The sequence below is a fragment of the Phacochoerus africanus genome, chromosome 10 (assembly GCF_016906955.1).
Source record: "Phacochoerus africanus isolate WHEZ1 chromosome 10, ROS_Pafr_v1, whole genome shotgun sequence".
NCBI lineage: Eukaryota > Metazoa > Chordata > Mammalia > Artiodactyla > Suidae > Phacochoerus > Phacochoerus africanus.
In genome coordinates this window covers 95,995,153-96,015,602 of record NC_062553.1, presented here as the reverse complement: position 1 = coordinate 96,015,602, position 20,450 = coordinate 95,995,153, and the positions used below count along the sequence as shown (strand labels likewise).

The 20,450-nt window shown below is 34.0% G+C and overlaps 1 protein-coding gene across 4 annotated transcripts in view; it reads right to left on the bottom strand.

Annotated features, from left to right (window-relative positions):
- SCLT1 (sodium channel and clathrin linker 1) overlaps positions 1-20,450 on the bottom strand; it is a 256,137-nt gene that overhangs the window by 143,824 nt on the left and 91,863 nt on the right. The window lies entirely within an intron of this gene.

Sequence of the window (20,450 nt, the reverse complement as noted above, 5' to 3'; positions counted from 1 at the left end):
ACAAGGGCTTCATCTCTAAAGTATACAAACAACTTGTACAACTCAACAGCAAAAAAGCCAATAACCCAATGGAAAAATGGGCGGAAGACCTGAATAGACATTTCTCCAAGGAAGAGATACAGCTGGCCAGCAAACACATGAAAAAATGGTCAACATCCCTGATTATGAGAGAAATGTAAATCAAAATTACCATGAGATACCACCTCTCACCAGTCAGAATGTCCATCATTAATAAGTCCACAAATACCAAGTGCTGGAGGGGGTGTGGAGAAAAGGGAACCCTCCTGCACTGGTGGTTGGAATGTAAACTGGTACAACCCCTAGGGAGAACAGTATAGAGATACCTTAGAAATCTACACATAGAACTACCATATGACCCAGCAATCCCACTCTTGGGCATATATCCAGACAAAACTTTCCCTAAAAAAGACACAAGCACCTGCATGTTCCTTGCAACACTATTCACAATAGCTAAGACATGGAAACAACCCAAATGTCCAGCAACAGATGATTGGATTAGGAAGAAGTGGTATATACACACAATGGAATACTACTCAGCCATAAAGAAAAACAAGGTAATGCCATTTGCAGCAACATGGATGGAACTAGAGATTCTCATTCTGAGTGAAGTAAGGCAGAAAGAGAAAGACAGATAGCATATGGTATCACATATATCTGGAATATAATATCCAGCACAAATGAGCCTTTCCATGGAAAAGAAAATCATGGACTTGGAGAATAGACTTGTGCTTGCCAAGGGGGAGGGGGAGGGAGTAGGGTGGATTGGGGAGTTTGGGGTTAATAGATGCAGACTATTGCCTTTGTAATGGATTAGCAATGAGATCCTGCTGTGTAGCACTGGGAACTTTGTCTAGTCACTTACGATGGAAGATGATAATGTGAGGAAAAAAAATGTACACATATATGTGTATCTGGGTCACCATGCTGTACAGTAGAAAAAAAAATTGTATTGGGGAAATAATAATTTTAAAAAAATTTTTTAGAAGAAATTGAAATTGATAACAAATGTAAATTTCTTCCTTAAGGTTGCATAGCTACTCAAGGTCAGAGTGAAATTCAAATTGTCATCTGTCTGCCCCATGACATTTATTGCTTTGTTAAAAAGGATCTGTATTCCCATAGACTGAATTACCAATTGCTTCTTGTAAATTTTATATTTTATTATACCTCTTTGAATGATTTTGCTACAGCTAGAAAAAAAAAGAAAAAAAAGAAAACCTACTGAATGGGAGAGAATATTTGCAAATGATATGACTGGTAAGGTGTTAATATCCAACATATACATACAGCTCATACAACTCAACATCAAAAAGTAAACAACCTCAAAAATGGGCAGAATACTTGTATACACATTTTTCCAAAGAGGAATGCGTATTGCTAACAGGCACATGAAAATATGTTCAATATTGATAACATTGCAAGAGGAGGGGATAGAGGCATATAGGGGTACTGGAGTAAGAGGCACAAATATATAGACATCAGCTTAGAAGATATGCTGTACAACACGGAGAATACAGCCAGTATTTTATAGTATCCTTAAATGAAGTATAACTTTTAAACACTGTGAATCCCCGTATTATAACTATAACTTACATCCTGTTGTATAGCAGCAACACTTTAATTTAAAAAAAAAAAAACTGCAAGAAACCCACCTTAAAGGTTAAGAACATATTGTCTATTTCAAAACTGCCTGAATTTGGAAATAAAATCTGTCACTTTGTTAACTATGTGACCTTGAACAAGTTCCTTAACCTCTCTCAGCCTCAGTTTCCCTCTCTATAAAATATAAGTATATCCCACTATTATTGCTTATTCTCTTCTAAAAAATTTTTTACCATTCTGTATTGAATCTTGTTTCTCTCAATATTCTTTCTCAGTCCCAGTGGAATTTTCATCTCTCCATGTTTAACTTTTGGTACTTAAGCCTTGGAGAGCTTAATTTCTGTTTTTGTTCCAGCACCATACAGTATGGATGGCTGTAGCTTTGTAGTATAGTCTCAAATCACGAAGCCTGGTTCCTCTACCTCCGTTTTTCTTCCTCAAGATTGCATTGTGGGGTCTCTTGTGTTTCCCCAAATTAAATATTTTTGTTCTAATTCTATGAAAAATGCCATTGGTAATCTGGTAGAGATTGTATTTGAATCTGTAAATTCCTTGGGTGGTATAGTCATTTTGACAATATTGAGTCTTCCAATCTAAGAACATGGTGTACCTTTCTATTAGTGCCATCTTTGATTTCTTTCATTACGTCTTATAGTTTTCAGAGTACAAGTCTTTCGCCTCCTTAGGTAGGTTTATTCCTAGGTATTGTATTCTTTTTGATGTGATGGTAATGGGCTGTTTCCTTAATTTCTCTTTTTGATATTTTGTTATTAAGAGTATGGAAATCCAACGGATTTCTGTGTGTTAACTTTGTATACTCGACATTTCTGAATTCACTGATGAGCTCTAGTATTTTCTGGTGGCATCCTTAGAACTTTCTGCGTAGAGTAGACAATTTTATCTTTTCCCTTCCAATTTGGGTAGCTTTTATTTCTTTTTCTTGTCTGATTGCTGTCGCTAGAACTTCCAATGATATGTTGAAGAAAAGGGGCGAGAGTGTGCATCCTTATCTTGTTACCGATCTTGGAGGAAATGCTTTCAGTTTTTCACTGTTGAATACAATATTGGGTATCAGGTTTTCACATGTGGCCTTTACTAATGTTGAGGTATGTTCTCTCTATAGCCACTTTGTTGATTTTTTTATCATGAATGGATGAATTTCTTCAAAATGTTTTACTGAGATGATCAAATGATTTCTTTCTCTGTCTTTTTTTTTTTTACTGCCACGCCGGTGGCATATGTAAGTTCCTGGGCTAGGGGTTCTAATTGGAGCTGCAGCTGCTGGCCTACACCATAGGCACAACAAGGCGGGATCCAAGCTGTGTCTGTGATCTACACCAGAGCTCGCAGCAATGTGGATCCTTAACCCACTGAGTGAGGCCAGGGATCGAACGCACATCCTCATGGATACTAGTCAGATTCATTTCCACTGTGCCACAATGGGAACTCCTCAAATGCTTTTTATTCATTTATTTAATGTTGCGTACCGCATTGACTGACTTATGGTTACTGAACTATCTGTACTCCTGGGATAATTTCTCTTTAAACATGGTGTATTATACTTTTAATGTACTATTGAATTTGATATGCTAATATTTTCTGGAGAATTTTTGCATCTATATTCATCAGTGACATTTGCCTGTGGTTTTCTGGTTTTGTGTATATGTGTCTGTGCGTGGTGTCTCTGTCTGGTTTAATATAAGGGAGATGCTGGAAATGTTCCTTCTTCAGTTTTTTTTGGAATTAGTTGAGAAGGACAGGTATTGACTCCGCTTTAAATCTTTAGTAGAATTCACCTGTGAAAATCTCTGGTCCTGAAATCTTGATTCTCAGTTTTAACTGATTCAATTTCAATATTGCTTTGTGTTAGGTTCATATTTTCTATTCCTGAATTGGTCTTGGGATTACATGTTTCTAGGCAATTAGACATTTCTTCTTTACTTTTCATTTTATTAGTGTTAACTATTCACAGTAATCTCTTATAATCTTTCATATTTCTGTGTTGTTGGTCATAACTTCTCTTTCATTTCTGATTTGATTTATTTAGGTCTTCCTTTTCCTTGGTGAGTCTGGCTAAAGTTTTATCAATTCTGTCAAAAGAACCAGCTCTTAGTTTCACTGATTATTTGTATTTATTTTTAGTCTTCATTTATTTCTACTCTGATCTTTTTAAAAAAAATTTTTTTTTTTGTCTTTTGTCTTTTTTGTTGTTTTTATGGATGTTCCCAGGCTAGGGGTCCAATCGGAGCTGTAGCCACCAGCCTACGCCAGAGCCACAGCAACGCGGGATCCGAGCCGCGTCTGCAACCTACACCACAGCTCATGGCAACGCCGGATCGTTAACCCACTGAGCAAGGGCAGGGACTGAACCCGCAACCTCATGGTTCCTAGTCAGATTCGTTAACCACTGCGCCATGACGGGAACTCCCAGTAAAAGACATTTAATATGATTCCAAACTTCTTAAATTTACGAAGACTAGCTTTGTGGCCTAGAATGTGCTCTATCCTGGAAAATGTTCCATATGCAGTTGAATGTTTATTATGTTGCTTTGGAAGGGAATGTAGATAGATAGACAGATAAACAGATAAGATAGAGAGAGGCAAGGAGTCAATCTGATCTAATGTGTCATTTAAGGCTAGTATTTCTCTGGATGATCTTCCATTTATGTAAGTAGGTTGTTAAAGTTCCATATTATTATTGCAAAACTCAATTTCTCGCTTTATGTTTATTTTTGATTTTTGTATTTAAATGCTCCTAAGTTGGCACATAAATATTTGCAAGTGTTTCATATTGATAGATTAATCCCTTTATCATGTAATATCCTTCTTTATCTCAGTCTTTGAAGTTTATTTTGTCTGAGAACTGCTATCGTAACCTTCTTTCCATTTCCATTTGTATGGAAAAAACTCTTTCCATACTCTCATTTTCCATCTCTGTATGTCTTTAGATCTGAAGTGAGTCTCTTCTAGGAAGCATGTATATAGTTCTTGTTTTTGTACCCATTCAACCATTCTGTCTTTTGATTGGAATATTTAGTCCAATACACTTCAAATTATTATTGATATGTATATACGTACTGCCATTCTGTTATTTACTGGTTTACGGGAATTCCACCAGCTTACTTTTGAATAGCACTTGCATGGTATATCTACAGTTCATCCCCTTTATTGCAACCATTCAACATTCGTATATTTTAGGAACCTAACAAGAAGTACATACTGTAACTGGTTTCTTTTTTAATCTCTAATAAATTGCTATCTTTTAATTGCAACATGTAGTACACAGAAATTTAATTACTAATATATTTGACTTTATCTCTACTATCTTAGTATTTGCTTTTTTATTATGATTTTTCTCTCCTTTCATGCTTTATTTTAGTTTTTATTATTCCACTTTTCTACTCTATTATCTCAGTTGGCAGGTATATGATTTTTGCTTTAGAGATTATAACATACATCACTGAGTTATCAAATTCTAAAATAGATTAGTGTATTCCCTTTGAGTAATGCTAGAATCTGAGAATATTTTCTCTCTTTACCCTTTTCCTAAATTTATGATATTGTTTTAATTCTTCACAGATATGTTAGAGACATTATTATTGTTTTAGAATAGTAGATGTTCACTAGAGTTTCTCCCATAATTTCCATTTCCTGTAGTTCTAAGCTTCCATCTGGGATTTTTTTTTATAACATCCTTTTAAGGTTTTCTTTAGTTTTGCCAATAATAATTTTCTCAATTTCTTTTCAATTGATCTTTCTTCTGAAGGCTATTTCACGAGGTAAAGAATTATATAGAGTTCCTGTTGTGGTGCAGCAGAAGCGAATACAACTAGGAACCAAGAGGTTGTGGGTTAAATCCTTGGCCTTGCTCAGTGGGTTAAAGATCTGGTGTTGCTGTGAGCTGTGATATAGGTCACAGACATGGCTTGGATCCTGGGTTGCTGTGGCTGTGGTGCAGGCCAGCAGCTGTAGCTCTGATTTGACTCCTACTCTGGGAATCTCCATATGCCTGGAGTGTGGCCCCAAAAAGCAAAAAAAAAAAAGTATAATATATATCAGTTTTTTTTTCAGCACTTTAAAATTATGCCTTAGTCTCCTGATTTCCAGCATTTATACTGAGAATTCAGTTACTATCTTATTGTTGCTACTTTAAAATTAATCTTTTTCTGCTTTGAAGTTTTTTCTTTAGTTTTCTTTGGTTTTATAATAACATATGGGCGTTTTTATTTGCATTATCCTGCCTATGTTGCATGGTATTTCTTTAGTCTGATGTCTTTCTGTCCTCTTATTGGGAATCTATATGATGAATATATGAATTTTACCTCTTTTTACTATTTCCCATTTATCTTAGTGTTTGTTTTTGCATTTTCTATACTCTTCACTCTCCAACCTTCATTCTGAATATTTTTTTCTGATTGGGTTGCACTTCATTAATTCTCTCTTCAGTTATGTCTCATTTCCATTACTGTATTTTTTTCAGTTCTGGAATTTCTACTTGGTACTTTTAAAAAGAGCTTTTACTTCTCTTACAGAAACTCATACAACTGTGTCTTATTTAACTGAGCATAGTAAGCATGGCTATTTTAAAGACCAAACCTATGGATCTGTTTCTACTGCATACTACTTTTTATTGTGCATGATGTTTTCAGTGTTTCTGTTACTAGTTCTTCTTATGCTAGATATGAGCCAGATAACACAAGAAGTACAGAGATATTCTTAGGACTGGCAATGATGTTATCCTCCTGTTAAAATATTCCATCTCTTTAGGTGGGGAGTAATATTGCAGTGCTATCACTCCATTAGCATATTATACCAAGATCAAAGATTCAGATAATTCAGTCATGTTTCAGATTTTTTTTTTTTTTTTGCTTCTTAAGGCTGCACGATGGCATATGGAGGTTCCCAGGCTAGTGGTCTAATTGGAGCTGCATATGCGACCTACACCACAGCTCGCCACAATGCTGGATCCTTACCCACTCAGCGAGGCCAGGGATCAAACCTGCAACCTCATTGTTCCTAGTTGGATTTGTTTCTGCTCCGCCATGATGGGAACGCTATGCTTCAGGTCTTTTATGACTAGTCAACTTTGAGAGAAGTCACTCTTATTTAAAATCCTGGATATCCTGAGCCACCTACCATGACGTCTGATGGGCTCTGAATATCAATTTGTTTTTTCTTTTTATGCCTGCACTTGCAGCATAGAGAAGTTCCTGGGCCAGAGGTCAAATCAGAGCCACAGCCACAGCAACACCAGATCCGAACTGCATCTGCGATCCATGCTACAGCTTACAACAATGCTGGATCCTTAAATCACTGAGTCAGGGTAGGATCAAATCTGCATCCTCATAGAGACAATGTCTGGTCCTTAACCTTCTCAGTCACAACAGGAACTCCCTGAATTTCAATTTTTATTTCACTAGATCCATACATTTTTTTAAGTTCTGCTCAGTTTTCAACCTTTCTTCACCTCTTCCAACACAGGGAGATACTTCTAAAGGAAAGTAACTCCCAAATGCAGGCTTATATCCCTAAGTTTCTTTCTTTTCCTGGTCTTTGTCCTACCATTCTAATTGACTCCAATTCACTTCAACAGTAAAATTTTTGTCAAGATTTTCTAGTTTTTGCCCAGATTCTCTAGTTAACTCAGGAGTCTGATGCCTTAAGTGTAAACAAAACTATAATTCACTTATTTTCAATTAATTAAAAACATTCTGAATAATAGATTGGCTGCATCTCACTAGTTTGATATGCTATTTATTTTATGCAGTTTTCAATTTTAGTTTTTTCTTTTTTCTCTTTCTTTTCTTTTTTCTTCTTTTTAGAGCTGCACCTGCAGCATATGGAGGATCCTAGGCTAGGGGTCGAAGTGGAGATACAGCTGCCAGCCTATACCACAGCTACAGCAATGCCAGATCCAAGCCACATCTGCAACATATAGCTCATAGCAACACCAGATCTTTTACCCACTGAGTGGGGCCAGGATTTGAACCCACATCCTCATGGATACTAGCTGGGTTCATTTCCACTGAGCCAACTTTAGTTTTCCCCAACTTTAGTTTTCAATTGTACTCTTCAATTCCTTTTTATCTTAGGAATTAGCTGAAAATATAGTGAAAAGAAATTATTTGCATCCATCTATTGTTATTTCTAACTTTATTGTAGGTGCGATTTACATTTAATTTGTATGTATGTATGTGTGGGGGGGCATGCAGGCCATATTTAGGTAAATTTTCATGGGCCTTTAAAAAAAACCAGTATATTCCTGTTGGTTCATATATGAGTAGTATAAACAGAAAAATATACATACATATACTTACGCTTGTTCTTTACTCTTTATAATCTTTAATATCACAGCTTATTTTTGCCCTTGTTTTCTTTGAAATATAACTTAGTTGCAATAACATATTTGTAAATATTGAGAAAATAAATTTTATCCAATTATCCAAATATCATGCCAGTATAATTAAGAAAATGAAACCAATTAAGTACTACAAAGGTTTAAGGAATCAATCTTTTTCAAAGCATTATTTTTTCTCTGTGGTTAACAAATCTTGAAAATTACATATCAATAATTTAAGTAAGTTCAACAAACATTTGAAGAGACATTGCATACCAGATAGTAAGACAGTTCTGGTCCTAGCTGAATTTATTCAAATATATAAGCAAGTCAAAATTTAAGAACAATGGCAACATTAAAAAGGACAAAGTTCCAGCAGATAGCTTCACAGTAACAGGAGAGAGGAAGAGAAACCATATAAAGCTTCGTGGAAGTAAACTGTATTATTATTAATAACACTAGTAGCACCACATTTTTTCTGCAGTAGCAGCTGCTTTGTCTGTAGTCACCATCAACTAGGTGATCTCTATTTCTAGTGAAAATTCTAAAAACCCCTCAATCTCAGTGGTTTAGCTACCTGCATAACAGTTTTGCTGACAGAAATGACGCAAAGTCCACAGTTAGGAAACTGGACAATCAGGATACAGCTATACCAACTGTTAGTTCCAGGAGCCCACCTCTTTAAGCTAAGATGCTGGGATCAGGAAGTGACTGCTGGAACTACTGCCTGCAGGAACACCCTGCCTTAGCTTTGACAGAAGCAGTGCTAGAATTATTGGTTCCAGGGCCACACTACACTTGTTAGATTCTTATCCACCAAAATAGGTCCCCAGATACTGCTTTTCCTCCTATATATCTCCTAATTTAGGTCACTTACAATCATTTATCATTAGCAAAACCTAGTTCATGTCCTGAACTAGTTTTTGGTTTTTCAGCATTTGCAGTACAAAAAGGTACTCTAAAAGGAGGTTAGAACAGATATTAAGCCGTCTACTGTATATGTTATAAACTGCTATTACAACTGTACAATTTAATTAAATGTGACCTAAAGTAATAAAAGCACAAAGGAGCTGGTTTTTTTCTATGAAATCTCAACTGAATATGAAAGACTCAAGAAAGATGAGTTGTTAAATAGATTCTGTTGAATTAAAGATAGGTTAAATAATCATAAAAAGTCAGAAAAATTATAAAAATACAGAAGATCAAAAGGATCTCTAAGTTCTCACTCTTCTTCGAAGACCCTGACACTGGAAATTATAAAGAATGAATTACCCTTTATGATTTATGTATAAAGACAACAAAGAACTATAATTAGTAGCCTTAAAGATCTTGGCATTATACAAAAAAATTAAGTGCACATTTATATTAAGTCAAAGCTACATTTTTCTCAAAGTATGTTATTTCTAATGATTCTCCATTTTATTGCCTCTTTCAATGTACAGACCCATTTATTAATCTAGAAGGAAAGAGAAGTGGTACTATATATTATGCTAGGCACAATATGATTAAATTTAAAAGAACAGTGTTTTTGACCTCATGGTATTAACTTTTTCACTGGATATTCCTGATAAAAATGTTTTTCTTAAAGAAAATATTATCCCATAATATAGTGTCTTTACATTAAATTACTATATCTTTAAGCTTTTAAAGTTATCATTTATAGTTTTTATTATTTTTCTGTCTTACCACCTATAGTATCACTTCAAAAGTAAAGAGCACTTACTATAATCATAAAAATATATAAACAATAGAAACAAAATCTAAGCAAAATTGCTCATTTTATAGCTTAAGAAACCGAGCTCAAAACTGATTAAAGTATCAACACCAGGAAAATCATCTAGCTAGTAACTGCATTCCTGAAATTATAATTGATTCTCATAAATAGGGAAAAGAAATTTAGCAAAGGTGACTTTCTAAATTTTTGATATCTGAGGTGACAAAGATGAATCAAACACAATTCCAACTTGTCTTTGAACTGGATTGGTCATTGATAGAAAGATGGACCATTCTTTTACATACTATTAAAAAGAAAAATCACTGCCTATTATTTTTGACAATTTTGTAGATCATAAAAGGGGCAAATATTGTTAGTGAATCCTAGAATTAATTGAGAGAGGATGGAGAGTAATACAAATGCATACCTCGCCACATACCTTCCCTCACAGATTATTCATCCTATAACTCCAAGTTTCCTCAGTGAAGGTGTTCACATTCCTGCTATGGAGTAGTGCTTCTTTGGGGGATTAATGCAGGACACACTCTAATTATTAGAATTATTGCTTCCCTTATTAAGCTCCTGCAATGAATAATATACATTCTTTCCAGAACAATCTGGAATTTTCAAGTTCTAAAGTGCAACTAAATATACTCCAACAGTGCACCTCTCTCAGTTGAAAACCCTTAAAGAGCTCTTTATGTGTTGGACAAGTTTGAGTTCCTTAACAGAGCATATAGGATCTTATAGAATCTGGTTCCTGCCCACCATCTCAAGCTTCCCATGCATAATTCCCCTATATAAATAAGTTGAAATATAGCCATATTAAATGATATGCATTTTATTAAACATGCTTTTTTTAGTTGTGAACTCTAACTCATTCATAAAGACTCTCCTCAAATTTCGTTCTCTCAGTTAAGCCTTCTCTGATGTCTCCAGCCAGAATGATGTCTTCAACAATTATAATTACACATATTGGACATATTATAGTTAAAGTGCCTGGCATGCCCAGACTTAAGTAATCCTTGACTATAGCCCTGCTCTTGGAAATAGCATGTGCTATTCTTCACATAGAGAAGTCAATGATTAGACTATTTCTTAAGGGCAGCTCTAGCATAAGCTGACTAGTATTAAAGGGGTGTCATTAGTTAAACCAACAAGAATGGATACCTTCAAGGATTTGGCCTCAAGAACAGAGAGAATCACTTTTTGATTGGAAGAGTAGGAGTATCAGCTATATGGCAGAGGTGCCATTATTAAGGGAGACCATGAAGGGTATATGAGAGAAACAGTAAGAGGATCATATCCTTAGAGATGGTCTCCTAGTTCTTATTGTATTACATGTATTTCCTTATTATATATTACCAATTACTTATTTTTCTTCTTGAAGCAAAAAGAGCCAAATATGAATACATGAATGTGTTTATGTTCCTAATATTTAAAATCATCCACTCAAAAAATAGTAATTGAACATTTATTATGTATAAAGCACTGTTCAGTGGTAGTAGGTATACAGAATAGAAAAGAGCCCTGCTCCATGAAGATATTCTAGTAAATAAGTAATAAGTAAATAAATATCCAAGAGAAATCATTATCAGAAATAAAATAAAACTGGATTATAGAAAAAAGAAGTTGAGAAGGGAACAGCAGTGCTAGATATATGATCAGGGAATGTTTTCCTGATTAAAAAGGAGAAGACAGTCCTACATAGGTCTAGAGAAGAACATTCCAGACAGAAGAAATAAGTAATAGATTTCTGGTGGAAAGTGGTTTGCCACATTAAAAGAACCCAAAGTAAGATGGCCAGTGTGACTGGAGACTAGACTAGGAGGGGGTGTGTTAAGAGAAATATATGTATACACACACACATACACACACATAAAAATATACAAACACATTATAAACAGACAGATACAGAAATCAGGGTAGCTCTGACTTTACATGATATTATCAGAGAAATTTTAAACTTTTTAGAGAAAGCTCAGGATTGTGGTTAATTTGGGGTGATGGTCTTCTGTACAGTATAATGACCTAAATCAGCATCAGAACAGCAATGTTCACCATGTCATTCCAGAGATTTCTCCCTTTCATTGGCAAAGAGATCAAATACATTCGTGTTCTACAATTATATAAATAAAGTTTTGGGGTAGAGAATACCATTTTTGGTTAAGTATTAAAAAATAATGGCTTTATTATTATTTTTATAAATATATACATGAACTCCCCAAATTTCAAATAGATAACATTATATTGTATTTATAGTATACTATGAACACACACTAATGATATAATAATTGCAAATGGTGAAATCAAATGTAACAATCATACCTTTGATGCATATTATTATATTATTATTCAATTATCATTTGTCATTGAGAACAAATCACTGAAAACAGTGCTAGAAAACAATCCTATTTTACAATGCCATTGAAATCTTCTACATCATAAAGACTTAGTTTTAATCTTAAAAGAGATAAATACTAGACAATCAGAAAAAAAGTAAAAAACTTAGCAAAATAAATAATATGCCAAATATAATTGGTTTTAATTTACTATATACTAACGTAATACTTCTGTTGAAGTTTTCTGTTTCTGTGCTCTAAGACTACATATACGGCTAAATAAAACCATAAAGACAATTACTAATTTCAAAAAAGCTATTTGGTGAAAGTTAAAGACTCGTAAACAGATTGTGCAGCAAAAGATTATAACATGTATCAAAGAACAATAAACTTTTTCTGTAAAGGCCCAGATAGCAAATATTCTAGTCTATGTGGGCTATTCAGTATCTGTCTCAACTATTCAAATCCAACACTGTAGAGCAAAAGCAACCATAGAAAAATATAAATGAACAAGTGTGGCTGTGATCCAATAAACTTCTATTTACAAATCTGGCAGCAGGTCAGATTTGGCCCCCAAGCTGTAGTTTGTGAACCCCTGACAGATGCAATCAAGTCTCTGAATCAGTTAGTGTACTTCAGCTATAAGTAACAAAATGCCTAACACAAAAATTGCAGAGATTTTTGTCTTTTTTATTCACTAACATATTTCAGAGCCTTGAATAGTGTGTGTACTTTGTAAGAACTTAATATATATTAATAAATGATTGAACAAATGTTTTATTACTTCAACAAACATTAAATCTGAAGGTAAGTGGCTCTAGTTTTATTTCAGCAATGTAGCAATATAATTTAAAGATGACTAGGGTTTCCCCATCTTTCCCTTCTTCCAATCTCACTGTCTTTCTAATATCTACTCTCATTGTTACCAAAAAAAAAAAAAAGACCTATAGCAGCTTCCCCTTATCTAAAAAACAAGGAGCAGGAAGGAACTAAGTTTTCTTTTTGCCTGTCTTTTTATCAGCGAGAAAATTTTTTCCTAGATGCTCTACAACAAACTCTCCCTTATACTTCACCATGTAAAATCTGCATGTTCATACTTGGACCAATACCTGGTAAAAAGAAAGATGAACTGGTTTAAATCAAAGATTTATCACCTGAGACTATGGAAGAATTACAAGAAACAATGAATGAAGAAATACATTTAAAGATTAAACAAGTAGAGATGCAAAATACTGTAACTCAAATAAAAAATTCCCTAGAAGGAACCAAGAGCAGAAAATAGAAGGCAGAGAACAAATAACTGAGGTGGAAGACAGACTGGTGGAATCACTGACATGGAATAGAAAAGCGAAAAAAGACTGAAAAGAAATGAAGACCATCTAAAAGAATTTAGGGACAACTTTAAAAACATCAATATCGGCATTATAGGGGTGCCAGGAGAAGAGAGAAAGGGCCAGAAAAGATATTTGAACAGATAATACCCAAAAACTTCCTAACATGGGATAGGAAACACTTACTCATATCCAGGAAGCATAACAAATACCATATAGAAAAAAAACCCAGGAAGAATCAAACTGACCAAAATTAAATACAAAGAGAAAATACTAAAAGCACATAGGGAAAAGCAAGAGATAACATACAAGAGAACCCCAATAAGGTTATTGGCTGATTTTTCAGCAAATACTCTGCAGGCCAGAAGGGAGACACACAATATATTTAAAGTGATGAAAGAAAAAAAGCTCTAGCTAAGAATACTCTACACAGCAAGTCTCTCATTCAGATTTGAAGGAGAAAGCAAAAGCTTTATAGACAAGCAAACACTAAGAGAATGAAGCACCACTAAACGAGCCTTACAAAAAGTATTAAAGGAACTTCCAAGGGGAAAAGAAAAGGCAACAACTAGAAATAAGAAAATGACAAACGAGAAGGCTCACCAGTAAAGGCAAACATATAGTAAAGGTAGGAAATCATTCATACACAAATATAATGCCAAAACCAGCAATCATGACAAGAGGAGGGTACAAATGCAGACACTGGAGACGCATTTACAATTAAGAGACCAGCAACATAAAAATTTAAACAATCTTTTCTGTGTGTATGTATGCATGTGTGTGTATATACACACACAGGTATTCCTGTATCAAAAGCATATAGTAACTGCAAATGAAAAACCTACCAAGGATACCCACAGAAAAAGCAACCCAAACACAACACTAAAGATAATGATCAAACCACAAGTAAAGAGAACAAAAGAAGGGAAGGAAAAAGACTGACGAAAACTAATTCAAAACAATTAACAAAATGGCAATAAGAACATATTTATCAATAACTACTTTAAATGTAAATGGTCTAAATGTTCCAATAAAAGACAGACACTGGCTGAATGGATAAGAAAACAAGACCCACACATATGCTGTCTACAAAAGACCCACTTCTGTTCTATAAACACATACAAACTGACAGTGAGAGGATGGGAAAAGATACTACATGCAAACAGAAATCAAAAGAAAGCTGGAGTAGCAATACTCATGTCAGACAAAACAGACTTAAAATAAAGATGGTTACAAGAGACACATTACATAATGATTAAAGAATCAATACATAAAGATATAACTTATGTAAATATATATGCACCCAACATAGGAGCACCTTAATAGATAAGGCAACTGTTAAGAGCCATAAAAGGAGAATTTGAGAGTAATTCAATTTAACAGTGGGGAAATTTAACACCCACTTACAGCAATGGACAGATCATCCATACATAAAACCAATAAGGAAACAAGATGGATTACCATATGGATTTAATAGGTATTTATGGAAATTCCATCTAAAATAGCAGACTACATATTCTTCTCAAGTGCACATGGAATATTCTGTAGGATAGATCACATTCTGGGCCACAAATCAAGCCATGGTAAATTTAAGAAGGCTGAAATAATATCAAGCATCTTTTCTGACCACAATAAAGTAAGATTAGAAATAAACTACAAGAAAAAAATGCAAAAAAAAAAAAAAAACCCCATGAACATGAGGAGACTAAACATTATGCTACTAAACAACCAATGGATCACTAAAGAAATTAAAGAGGGCATCAAAAAATACAAAGACACAAATGACAACAAAGACACAGAGGTCCAAAACTTATGAGACACAGCAAAAGCAGTTCAAAGAGGGAAGTTTATAGCAATACACGTCCACCTCAAGAAATAAGAAAACCTCAAACTAACCTTAAATCTAAAGCAACTGAAAATTAGAGAAGAAATAAATGGAATAGAAACAAAGAAAACAATGGAAAAGATAATGAAACTAAAAGCTGCTTATTTGAAAAGACCAATGAAATGGATAAACCCTTAGCCAGACTCATCAAGAAAAATAGGCAGAGGGCTCAAATCAATGAAATTAGAATGAAAAAGAAGTTACAATGAACATCAGAGAAATACAAAGGAGTATAAGAGTCTACTATAAGCAACTACATGCCGATAAATTGGAAGAAATGGACAAATTCTTAGAAAGGTACAATCTTACAAAACTGAATCAACAAGAAAAAGAAAAGATGAATGGACCAGCCACAAGTACTGAATTCAAAACTGGGATTAAAAAAAATTCCAACAAACAAAAGTCCAGGACCTGATGGCTTCACAGGCAAATTATATCAAATATACAGAGAAGAGTTGACACCCATCCTTCTGAAACTCTTCTAAAACTCTGCAAAGGAAGGAACCATCCTGAACTCATTCCATGAGGACATCATCACCCTTATACCAAAATCAGACAAAGAAACCACAAAAAAAAGAGTAATACCAGTCAATATCACCGATGAACATAGATGCAAAAATCCTCAACAAAATACTAGCAAACCCAATACAACAATATGTTAAAAGGCTCATTCACTGTGATTCAGTGGGATTTATCTGAGGGATACAAGGATTTTTTCAGTATCTGCAAATCAATCAGTGTGATACACCACATTAACAAAGCGAAGAATAAAAATCATATTATCATCTCAATAGATACCAAGAAAGCTTTTGACAAAATCCAAGACCCATTTCTGACAAAACCCTGAAGAAGGTGGGCATAGAGGGCACCTATCAACATAATAAAGACCATATATGATAATCCCACAGCTAACATCATTGTCAACAACGAAAAACTGAAAGAATTTCTGCCAAGATCAGGGACAAGACAAGGATGTCCATGCTCACCACTTTTATTCAACATAGTTTTTGGAAGTCTAGCCATGGGAATTAGAGAAGGAAATAAAAGGAATCAAAATTGGAAAAGAATAAGTAAAACTATCACTGTCTGCAGAAGACATGATACTACACTTAGAAAATCCTAAAGACACTACCAGAAAACTGTTGGAGCTCATCAAGGAATTTGGCAAAGTTACAGGATACAAAATTAATACACAGAAATCTATTTCATCTCTATGTGTTAATAATGAAAGATCAGAAAGAGAAATTAGGGAAATAATCCCATTAACACTGCATCAAAGAGAATAAAAATACCTAGGAAAAAAGCTACCTAAAGAAACAAAAGACCTGTACTCTGAAAACTACAAGACCCTGATGAAAGAAATCAAAGATGCACAGACAGAAGGAAAGATATACCATGTTCTTGTATTGGAAGAATCAATATTATCAAAATGATTATACTATCCAAGGCAATCTACAGATTCAATGCAATCCCTATCAAACTGTCAATGACATCTTTTTACAGAACTAGAACAAAAAATTTAAAAATTTGTATGGAAACTCAAAAGACCATCGAATATCCAAAGCAATCTTGAGAAAGAAAAATGAAGCTGGAGGAATCAAGCTCCCTGCCTTCAGACTATGCTACAAAGCTACAATCACCCAAAGAGTATGGCACTGCACAAAAAACAAATACAGATCAGTGGAACAGCATTGAAAGCCCAGTAATAAATCCACACACCTACAGCCAACTAATCTATGACAAAGGAGGCAAGAATACACAATGGAGAAAAGACAGTCTCATCAATCAGTGGTGCTGGGAAAACTGGACAGCTACATTTAAAAGAATGAAATTAAAATACTCTTTAAAGCCATAAACAAAATAAACTCAAAGTAGATTAAAGACCTAGATATAAGACCAGATACTATAAAATTCTTAGACAAAAACATAGGCAGAATGCACTTTGACATAAATCACAGCAAGATCTTCCTTGATCCACCGCCTAGAATAATGACAATAAAGACAAAAATAAACCAATGGGACATAATTAAACTAAAAAGCTTTTGCACAGCAAAGGAAACCATAAACAAAATGAAAAGACAACTCACAGAATGGGAAAAAATATTTTCAAATGAAATGAGTGACAAGGGAGTAATCTCCAAAATAAAAAAGCAACCCATGTAGCTCAATATCAGGAAAACAAAAAACCCAATCAAAAAAATGGGCAGAAGATTTAAATAGATATTTCTCCAAAGAAAACATATAGGATAGCCAAAAAACACATGAAAAGATGCTCAATATCACTAATTATTTGAGAAATTCAAATCAAAGGTACTATGAGGTGCCGCCTTATGCCAGCCAGAGTGGCCATCATCAAAAAGTCTACACACAGTAATTGCTGAAGAGAGTGCACAGCAAAGGGAACTCTCTTATACTGTTGGTAGGGGTGTAAATTGGAACAACTACTAAGAAAACAGTATGGAAGTTCCTCAAAAAACTAAAATTAGAACTACCATATAAACTAGCAATTTCACCCAGGGGCATGTATCTGGAGAAAACTGTAATTCAAAAAGACACATGCACACAAATGTTCATTACAGCACTATTTACAATAGCCAAGACACAGAAGCAAGCTAAATGTCCACTGACAAGAGGATTGGATAAAAAAGATGTGGTACACATATACAATAAAATGTAACTCAGCCATAAAAAACAATGAAATAATGCCATTTGTAGCAACATGGATGGACCTAGAAATTATCATACTAAGCAAAGTTAGTCAGACAGTGAAAGATAAACATATGATATCACTTAAATGTAGAATTTTTTAAAAAGGATACAAACAAACTTATTTGCAGAACAGAAACAGACTTACAGACTGAAAACAAACCCATGGACAGCAAAGGGTTCAGGTAGGACAGGAGGGATGGGATGGAGGTTTGAGGTGGGCATAGGGAACTCTACCCAATCTTTTGTGATAATCTATGTGGGAAAATAACCTGAAAATGAATGGATGTGTGTATATGTATAACTGAATCACTTTGTTGTACAGTCAAAATTATTACAACACTGTAAATCAACTAAACTTCAATAAAACTTTTAAAGATGAGAAAAATGGAAGGAAAGGTGATAAAATGACTATTTTTCACCTCTTCCTAAGTCTCATTTTATAAAATGACTTCATTATTTTCTACCTGTAATCAATTCCCAGATAATATACACCTATATACAAATGTGTTAAAATGTTTCCCAAGCCCAGTAATGTGTAAATGTATACTATTACATAAACCATGCCATTACTAGCTTCTATTATTCAGACCTGACCATATGTACATATTTAAGATACTTTCCTTAAAAAGAAAAACTCTTTTGATTTTGCAGTATAAACTACAATACTTAATTAAAAGCAGGATGTTGCCCTAAAGGTAGAAAGTTCACTTTAAAATTTGGTAACATTTCAAATTATTAAAACTGCCTTTTATAAGCTCAGAAACCATTTTTTATCATTTCCCTACTATACTAAAAATTAATACATTCATGAGACTTGACCACACTACTATTAAAGGTGAAGGCGGATTTTTAAGACTGGTTTCAAAAGACCTAGACATAAATGGAAGAGTATGGAGTCAAGTACAGGAAACAACTGAATCATTTGCTCAATCATATAACACCATATTATCCCCAATGTATTAAAATACGAACTTAATCTACATATCCCAGTGATTCAAAATCTTAATAATATTCTTTACTAGGAATATTATAGGCTATTTAACAGTTATTTTGAGAAAGAATGGTAAATCCTAACAAGATAAAGCTGGAAAAACTTTCCCAGGGAAAAAACATAAATACATGAAAAAAACTGAAAAAAAAAAAATTGAAAGTTCAATTAAGAGCTATACACAGAAGAGTACAAACAAAAGAAAGCTGAACTTTAAAAGAGTCTATGCTTTACATGAATTTAGAAGTTAAAATATTATTTATTCATTTTTTGCTTTAATTAAAAAAATTTTTATTGAAGTATAGTTAATTTACAAGGCTATGATAACTTCCACTGTCCAACAAAGTGACCCAGACATATATCCATTCTGATTCTTTTCCCACATAGATTATCACGGAATACTCGATAGAACTTCTGTGCTATATGTTGCTATAGTTTTATAAGTCAAAAATAAAAGATATCAAATTTCAGTCCAGTTGTTTGACCTTTAAACGTTAAACTTGGGATAGAATAAAATTCTAAACATTCTTAGAAAAAAATGTAAGAGAAGTTCTTAATGAGCATAGGCTGAGAGAGGACTTGTTAGTGACACAAATGTCAACAGCTTTAAGGGAAAAAAAATGGTACAACTACCTCGAAATTTTTAAAAAAGGAAAATTCTGTTGATCAAATATATTACAACTTAGGAACAGACATCTGAAAAGTACCTATTGTCTACAATGTTGAATTAGGACACTGGCACTCATTATTCATTGCCATCCCCTCTTCATATCCCAGCACCTTTCATAGCAGCTGAGAGTCTAAAACTAAGTTTCTCAAATGTCCTAGCAGCTGAAGTTATGGATGGGATTAAAGTTTCACCAGTGATAGGCACCTGAGGGAGATATTAAAGGCAGAAGTGAGCTGAGAACATTTTTCCTCTGGTATGACAGATGGCAAGCAAAACTCATAGACATTAGTGTCTTTCTCTTGAAGTCAGTACCTCATGATCCACTATGCTAGGGTCAAGTTTCCAACTTCATGGAATGATGCTATAGTGGTAGCTACAGAGATGGGATTGCAGCATAAATTTTTGACCTAAGGATCTCAGGCTCTAAGGTATGACTCTAAAACCAATGATCTTGCTTACATAGCACTTAACTGTAAGGAATTAAATCACTTCTTATTTGAAATTTCCATTAACAGTTACTGTTTACACTGATTGGTACACCAATAAATATTCAGAATACAGTTTACATAAAGCTCTTTGACAATTCAACAAAGAGAAGATAAACAGACAATAGGAAAAAGAAATGAACAAGCATTTCATAAGAAAGCCACAGGGCATAAATAAAAACATGAAAAATGGTTAACCACATTGGTATTCAGGAAGATGTAAATTAAAACAATGAAACACAATTTTGGATTCAAAATAACAAAAACCAAGAATCCCAATAAGTGCTGATAAAAGACATTAATCAATAAAAACTCAAGTATCACTGGTGGGAAAGTAAATTGGTGTAGCCACTTTGGAAATTAACT